The sequence below is a fragment of the Cicer arietinum genome, chromosome 6, assembly GCF_000331145.2.
Source record: "Cicer arietinum cultivar CDC Frontier isolate Library 1 chromosome 6, Cicar.CDCFrontier_v2.0, whole genome shotgun sequence".
In the NCBI taxonomy this organism is placed as follows: Eukaryota; Viridiplantae; Streptophyta; class Magnoliopsida; order Fabales; family Fabaceae; genus Cicer; species Cicer arietinum.
In genome coordinates this window covers 57,669,825-57,679,692 of record NC_021165.2, presented here as the reverse complement: position 1 = coordinate 57,679,692, position 9,868 = coordinate 57,669,825, and positions in this window count along the sequence as shown.

Here is a 9,868-nt window from a genome sequence, read left to right as displayed (position 1 = left end):
AGAATTTTATTTAGAAATATTGATTTATTAAAAAGAAAAACTATAAAAAGATAAATTTTGCTTTTATAAAATAAGATTATCTGTAAAATATAATAATAAAAAGGAAGATTTTAATTAGAAAAAATAATTTTCGATGACTATTAATAACTTTATCTTTTTTTTCTTTAGAAGGAAATTCAGTGTATCACATCTCATGAATTAGTCAAAGACTCTTCTATAATTAGAGATACTATAAGAAGCTAGCAATTTAACTATCATCCATATTAATACTACCTTTAAGTTTACCAAATACTTTTTTATAAATGAAAATTATATATTTTGAGTAAATATTTATTTTAGAAATATTTTTTTATTTTAATAATTTAATATTAAATTTAAGTGTTAGTAAATTCATGCATGTTCTCTCTCTATATATATATCACGATAGGTAGAGCAAAATATATTAAAACCGAACCACTTCACATAATAATTAAGAATCAAGTCAACAATATTCTACCATTTTCTTTGATTTCTAAAAATGGCGTCACCAAAGTTGATTTCAGTTATGTTAATGCTTGTGACAACCATGGTTTTGATTAATGTGATGATTGTTGGAGCAGCAAAAACATGGTGTGTGGCAAAGAAGGGAGCTGATACCACAGCATTACTTAGTGCTTTAAATTATGCATGTGGAGCTGGAGCTGATTGTGAGCCTATTCAGTCATTGTTGGAGCAGCAAAAACATGGTGTGTGGCAAAGAAGGGAGCTGATACCACAGCATTACTTAGTGCTTTAAATTATGCATGTGGAGCTGGAGCTGATTGTGAGCATATTCAGTCCACTGGACTTTGTTTTAATCCAGACACTGTCGAAGGTCATGCTTCCTATGCTTTTAATAGTTACTATCAAACTCAGAAGCAAGCCGATGGCTCTTGCGATTTTGGTGGCAGTGCAACCATTGTTGAAATTGATCCAAGTATGCATATCAATACTCCTTTAATTAGTTTATTTATTTATTTTTTATATTAAATATAACTTTTATGATTGAACATTGTTTTGAAACTAATTTATATTGATGGTGCATGTTCGATTTTCCCGTTGTTTTTTTTTATTGATTTAGTCCCTTCAAAATTCAAAATAATTGTGTTTAAATCCTCTTTTTGGTTCCAATAAAATCACTTTCTTTGACTATCCTACGTCTATGATTTGAAAGAGCTTACTTAATCATTAGTTTTCATTTTATGATATAGTTAAACCTAACATAATTTTAGTTCAAGAAAATATTTTTCAAATGGTGCATAATGGTATGAAAAATATAGTATAAAATTCAAATTAACTTATGCTTAATGAGCTATATATATTTTTCTTTAATTTTCTAATGAAAATTCATTTTTTTTCTATGTATAGGTTATGAAAAGTGCGTATATCCATCTTCCTGAAGGTATGACCTTAAATTGTTTTCAATATTTGATTTAATATTTTTATTGGTTTTTAGTGTCCAAAATTTTATACACGTAATTAATTGGTAATGTTATTTGATTTTTGTTTTGACGTTTTATTAGTATTGTTGGAGGAGCATGAATGAAAAGATCAATTGATTATTCGACATCATACAATACCCAAATGGAACGACAAATAAAAAATGTTATGAGTCGTATGCCTCTTAACTTTATCTATCAATGTATACGTTTTGATTTTATTCTTTTTATAGGCAAAATTTAATAAAGGAGTACCAAGATACTCGAACCCTTGTACAAAATATGTTGTATGTTGTGTTAATTCTAAAAAATTTAAATAAATCTTGATATTAATTTGGCATGGCTGACTTTGAGTTATTATTGTCTTGGAAGAATAATTTATGAAAATGAATTATATTTAATAATTCCTAAGCTTGGTGTCGATCTAAAATCAATGTTTACTTTTTTTAAAGAATGTTTAGTCATACTCTAGCGCAACTCCGCGGGCTTGAACTCTTCTAATTTCTATTTTATTATTTTATTTATTTCTCTTTAAAAAAATTTATATTACTATATCTTTTCATCATAAAATAAAATAAATCAAATGTAATTCAAAACTTCACAGTTATCTGTGAATTTTATGGTGATATTTATCATTTATTTAAAAAACAAAAAGAATACAATATTTACTTAGATTCATTAGAATATATTGTATTTTAAGTAATATGATAGGTCAATAAAATATTCAGTACTCGAGAGAATTTGAATTTGAATTCTGATTTTAACAATAATTGATAATACTTTGCTTACTTCCTGTAACACCCCGTTTTTCAAAGCGTGAGTGTATATATTTTTTTTTTCAAAAGGAATTAAAATAAAACAGGGAAATAAATAAGGTAACCCACATTTGGATAAATATTTAAGTCGTAACACAACGACAAATAAGTCAACAGAATTTACGAGCAGCGGAAAAATTCTCAATCCATGAATTCAAAATATATTCATAACAAAAGTAGTACAGTCTTCTAGTTTAAAAATAAACGCAACCCAAAAGAAAGACATCCGTTCCCTCTGTGACAACCTAGTCTGATCATTTTACAAAACAACTAAACACCCTGAGTGATCTCCACGCGCCCCGTGAGATCCTCCTAACGTAGCTGCAGTCGAGCGTTCCCATCTCCATTTCCGTCCGTAGGGTACGAACCGGTAGAATCGTCCTGACTCTCATCTGAGGGCAAAGCCCAGATTTCCACAATAATTGTAAAGGTCACCAACCGAAAATAACAGTTAACACATAACATTTAAGTTTTAAATGCTAAAAATAACTTTTCAACTAAGCATGCACCTTATCAGGATTTTCAATATGCGAAAAGTTCATGCAATACTTTGCCAATTAAAAATGAAAGCAAAATGAAGTTCTCAATCCCCTAATGAAAACATAACCAATCAAGACATGGATAAGTTAATGAGTAATCAAACATCTAACTCAAACTGAGGATTTTCACTGAGCCAATCGATTGGGAAATCGATTGGGGTGAAGGATTTTAATGAAAACAGAATCTTGGGCTGAAATCAATCGATTGGGGAAATCGATTGCGTGAGTACTGAGCCCCCTGGTTTTAAGCCAATCGATTTCCAAATCGATTTGGTCGAATATGGATGAGTCCCTAACTTAAGGCCCAGTCGATTGGGCAATCGATTTCTTAAAGGATTTTTGAAAACTGATTACGAAATCGATTGGCTAATCGATTTTGTCAATTTGGCCAAGTCCCTGTTTACCCATCCAATCGATTGGGAAATCGATTTCCCTGTGTATTCTTTCAAAAATTCATAACTAACTCAATCACATTCATACATAATCTCAAATCCTAACACTTAGCACTGATAACGCAATCGCTACAACATCATTAGTTTCGAAATAGTATTGCAAGCAAACATGTTATCACCAAATTCCAAAACATAACACTTAACATTTATAACACAATTAATACAACATCATGGGTTTCAAAATGGTATTGCAATCCAACATGTTATCACCAAATTCCAAAACATAACACTTAACATTTATAACACAATTAATACAACATCATGGGTTTCAAAATGGTATAGCAATCCAACATGTTATCACCAAATTCCAAAACATAACACTTATAACACAATTACTACACATACCAAATGAACCAACAATTCACAATTTAACAGGGTGTAGTCTCTCACGGACAAACACCTGTGCAGTCTCTCACGGACAAACACAATTCCCTCAGGAACGTAAGTCGTAAACGTACCACCTATCACGGGTCAGTACTGTTTACCGAGGTGCCACCTATCCCGGGTCTGCACAACTTACCAAACGTAAATCGTAAACGTACTGTCTATCACGGACCCGTACCGTTTACCAAGGTGCCACCTATCACGGGTCTGCACGATTTACCAAAACACACATAAGTAAACGAGACATTAAGAGATTCCCCATTCTTAATTCTCATCTAACTTAAACCAGGGCGTAGTCTCTCACGGACAAACCCCTGTGCAGTCTCTCACGGACAAACACAATTCCCTCAGGAACGTAAGTCGTAAACGTACCACCTATCACGGGTCAGTACTGTTTACCGAGGTGCCACCTATCCCGGGTCAGCACAACTTACCAAACGTAAATCGTAAACGTACTGCCTATCACGGACCCGTACCGTTTACCAAGGTGCCACCTATCACGGGTCTGCACGATTTACCAAAACACACATAAGTAAACGAGACATTAAGAGATTCCCCATTCTTAATTCTCATTTAACTTAACGATTTTCAAAACAAAACATTCAGTAAATAAGTCATTAAGAGATTCCCCATTCTTAATACTCATTTACTGAAACGATTTTCAAAAACAAACATTAAGTAACCGAGACATTAAGAGATTCCCCATTCTTAACGCCCAGTTAACTTAAACGATTTTCAAAAACAAATATTAAGTAACCGAGACATTAAGAGATTCCCCATTCTTAACGCCCAGTTAACTTAAACGATTTTCAAAAACAAATATTAAGTAACCGAGACATTAAGAGATTCCCCATTCTTAACGCCCAGTTAACTTAAACGATTTTCAAAAACAAATATTAAGTAACCGAGACATTAAGAGATTCCCCATTCTTAACGCCCAGTTAACTTAAACGATTTTCAAAAACAAATATTAAGTAACCGAGACATTAAGAGATTCCCCATTCTTAACGCCCAGTTAACTTAAACGATTTTCAAAAACAAATATTAAGTAACCGAGACATTAAGAGATTCCCCATTCTTAACGCCCAGTTAACTTAAACGATTTTCAAAAAACAAATATTAAGTAACCGAGACATTAAGAGATTCCCCATTCTCAACGCCCAGTTAACTTAAACGATTTTTCACAAACAAACACACATTAAGTAAACAAGACATTAAGAGATTCCCCATTCTTAACGCCCAGTTAACTTAAACGATTTTCAAAAAAACAAATATTAAGTAACCGAGACATTAAGAGATTCCCCATTCTTAATACTCATTTAACTTAATGGTTTTCAAATTCCACACAAAACAAACTCAAACAAATTCTCACATTCAATTCATAATTCACACCAAAACACATCAATCAACAAACATCAAGTATGAACATGCCAAATACGATGAACACAAATCAACATAATAAATTTCATTTATTCAAAATCTTACATACATGAGGTAAAATCATTTTTCCCAAAACAATACTCCAATCCTAACACAATTCGTTTCCACACAACCACAGATAAGGCCCTAGATGCAAACTAAAAGTTTGGAAGGAGCCCTTACCTTCGCGTTACCTCCGCTCGCAACGTCGCCTCCAAATTGGTCCCCTAGCACCGTGGCGTGGTAGTGAGCAACTTTCCCTTCTAACTCTTCGCGAAATGAAGCTTGGATCTAGAAGAAACGAAGGGGTTTGTGTTTGAATCTCAAATACCGTTTTTCTTCGTTTTCGAATCAAAGAGGAAGAGTGGAGTTGCGAAATCCTTGTTCTAACACTCACCCAACCTTGGGTTACTAGTCTTGAAGAAAGAAAAGCAACGAAAATGAAAATGGGAGAAGGAGGGAAAATGGGTCGCGCACGCAGGGAGAGGAAGAAGATGAAGTTTTGGATTTTCTTTCCTTCCTTTTTCCTTTCTTTGTTTTTCCTTCCTTTCTATTTCCTTCTTTCCTTTATATAACCTTTTCTCTTCCTTTTCCTTCCTTCTAATTTCCTTTCTTTCTATTCTCTCCAAGCAAACATATATATATATATATATATTAAATATAACTTAACAAATATCTCAAAATATCTAGATATTTGTTAAATTACCATTTCACCCGTAACGCATTAAATTCTCCGTAAAGGATTTTCCGCACTTAATTTAAATTTATTTATCGACGAGTAATTCTAAACGGTGTCAAAATAACCTTTTGATCCTATAAACTCCATAATATTATTAACTTTGGCTAAAAAGCCTCCGTGCCAAAATCCAAAACATATAAAATACATAAAGTGTACTTTAAAATTATGGGTCTTACACTTCCCGACTAATATCCGAATTATTTGTTCTCCTTTCTCTTGAGAATCAAATAGTTAAAATAAGGAAAAAAATAATAATATAATATAATATAATATAATATTAAAGAGTTGGTTCATCAATAAGAAAACCATTACTATTTAATTAAATCTAATATAAACAAAGATAAAAGTAAAAGAATTTATGTATAATAATTAAAATAATTAAAAAATATATTATTTACAATGTTACGAGTGCATGATTTAACATATAAATTAAGCGTGCCTTCGTCTTATCCTTTGTTTACCTAGATTTTTTTTTTTGTTTTGGTAAGTTAGGTGGGTGTATGAGGTGTTGTTTTTGTACCATGTGTTTGTTTTTAAACACTTTAATAATACATAAAAATAATATATTTTAAAGACCTAAAAGAAATGTTAGTGTTATTCTAAAAATAAAATAAACCATGGCTTATAAAAAAATAAAATATAAAACGTCTAAGTTCTAGTGCAACAAAATCGAATTAGGGTTAAGATTTATATATAACCCTCATATTATCCAACAACATTAGGTGAATATCTATTACTAACCTGTCATTTTATATATTCATTACTAAATTAAAATTTTGATGGCTTTTTATTGATCTCAAATTTTGAATCTTAAAGTTCTAGATTGAACTGCATGATCTTGAGCCGCATGAATGTAAGCGAGAGATCAAACTATCTTTACTAGCAACTATTGATTAGTTAAAATGGAATCAGCAGTTTCATTATTGATGATAAAATGGTAAGTAGAATAAACTTGTGCCCACAAGGAAAAAGATTTTAAGAAACCCAAATTCTAATCTTTGTGAAAAGGATTTGGAATATTGGACAATTTCATTATTGATGATAAAAGTTTCTTATACCATACTACTAGTGCATAAAACAAGAACCCAACTAAGTTGGAAAAAACTGAGACATGTAGTTAATTACAAAATTATAAAGTTAAGAAACCCCAGCTTTAATTTGTTTGATGAAAACAAAAAGCGATGGTATAACAGTTAGGCTCCCGAATTGTTGTGACAAGAGGTGCAAAAGCTTGTGATCCCTCCACTGTCAAGAGTAGGATGTGTTTGTTGCTCAATGAAACTAGCCTCACACTATACCCTCATGTCTAAGAACCCCAACACCCATGCCTTCACTCGAGTCCCATGACCCAACTCTTAACTTATAGCGAGAAGGTCATCATAGTGCAGGAACCTGCAGCCTAACCTTTTAAGCAAAAGCCTTGTTCCATCACTTTGGTTCCCACAATTGGGTCACAAGTTGGCGCCACCCAATTCGACGTATTGACTAGCATGTCATACTCTTAAAATAACTTAATTGTGTCATATTCTACCCAATATGGGATTTAGTGGATCTTAGTTGGTGTACTTTTTAATTGGAACATAGTTTCAAAAATGGTTTACTTTGCCCACCCCAATTACTTTTGACATGATTTTGGACCAAATTAGTTACTCAAAAACTCAGTCTCTACCTCTAAGTCCCTTGAGCTCTTACATATAGATCTATTTGGGCCAGTGAAAACAACCTTTCTAAGTGGAAAGAAATATAGCTTTGTTGTGGTAGATGATTACATTAGGTGGACTTGGGTAAAATTATTAAGAACTAAGGATGATAAAGGTCTTAAGATTGTAACAATTAGAAGTGATCATGGAGGAGAATTTGAAAACAAGTTCTTTGAAATTTTTGTGATGAGAATGAAATCTCTCATAACTGCAACCTTCTTACAACACCCTGGAGTTGTAGAAAGAAAGAATATATCACTCCAAGAAATTGCAAGAATCGTGTTAAATGAGATGAATGCTGCAAAACACTTTAGGCTGAAGCAATTAACCATGTATGTGATATTCATAATAGAGTCTTAATTAGGTCTATATTGAATAAAACACCATATGAATTATGGAAAGATTAAAAGCCTAACATCTCGTACTTTAATCAATTTGGTTGTACCTATTATATGTTGAATACTAAAGATAACCTTGGTAAGTTTGATTCTATATCTCAAAATTGTACCTTCATTTGATATAAGATAGGTTTATAGTGTTTAGTACGGAAACTCGGATTGTGGAAGAATCCATACATGTTAAATTTGATAGCAAACATCTTGAAATTGAAAAGTGAAAACAATATGATGATAGTGTAGGTTTACGAGAACTAGAGGGAAGTAGATGCAGACAAACCAGAAGAACTAAAAAAATCAGAGGATACAAGCAAATCAGAAGAAAGTTATAGATGGAAGTACAAGTCATCTCATCCTGAAACTCTAATAATTGGACGTACAAGTGATCCATTAAGTACCAGATCGTCACTAAAAGATACCACTTTGTTTGGCTTACTCACATAATGTGAGCCTACTTTCTTTTGATGCAAATAATAACATTACATTATTTCAAATGAATGTTAAATGTGATTTTCTAAATAGTTATATACGTGAATAAATCTATGTAAACCAACCCCTCGGTTTTGAAAATTCTGAATATCCAAATCATGATTTTAAACTTCGAAAATCTAAATATGGTCTAAAATAAGCACATATGGCATGGTATGATAGACTTAGTACACTATTGCTTAAACATAACTTTGAAAGAGGAAAAGTAGATAATACACTTTCTAGAAATCAATAGGAGATGACATTCTTATTATTCAAATTTATGTTGATGACTTTATTTTTAGATCTACTAATGTCACTTTTTGCCAATAATTTTCTAATGGAAGAACTTAGGTTTTCCTTCGGGATACAAATTTAGCAAAGTCAAAAAGATATATATGTTCATAAAAACTAACTATACAAAATAGCTTCTCAATAAGTTTAAAATGAATGATTGCAAACCTATGACTACACCAATGCACCCTATTTGTTCACTTGAAATAAATGAATCAGACCAAAAAGTTGACTAGAATACCTATAGAGGAATGATAGGATCCCTACTTTACCTTACTTTTTCCAGACCTGACATCACGTTTAGTTTATGCGTATGTGCAAGATTTCACATTTAACTACTTTAATAGAATCATAAGATACCTAAAAGGCACTACCAATATTACCTTGTTCTATAAGAAATCTTCTAAGTACAATCTAAGTTGGCATTGTGATTATGATTATGATGGAGATAAACTTGAGAGAAAAAGCACAAGTGGAAACTTTAAATTTCTAGGTGACAACTTACTCTCTTGATCAAGTAAGAGACAAAGCACAATTACCGTGTCAATAACAGAAGTTGAGTACATTTTAGCAACTCATGGTAGCTCTCGACTACTTTGGATGAAACATATACTAAAAGATTACCAATTCCTAGAAACCAACATTCTCATTTATTGTGACAACACTACTTTGATTTGCCTAACCAAAAATCCTATACTAAAGTTAAACACATAGAAATCAAACATCATTTCATTAGGGACTTTTGTTTCATAAAAGTGTGCTTAATATCCAAGTTTCTTTTATACTTAGAGTTTTGATATTAGCAAAAGTATTTTATGAGAACAATATATTTAATCGTGATCTGGTAAGATTCTGATGTTCTGTGATAGGGCTTATGCCCTTTGATTAACCTAGAACCCAATTTTGCATTCTACAGCCAAACACAGAGAAATCAAACATCATTTCATTAGGGACTTTGTTCAAAAAGGAGTACTAAATATCTAGTTTTTAGATATTGAACACCAACATGCTAATATGTTCACCAAACCACTAGCTAAATATATATTTGATTTGATCCTAGCGTTATCCTAGAAAGTGCACTATTGTTAGTCTTTGTGGCTTTCCGAATCTATAGAGGTAAATAGATTCCTTTGTTCGCAGCAGATAAAAACGGGTTCACAAATATTGTCTATTAAATAAATTATGCCCTCGAAACAATTGATAGCA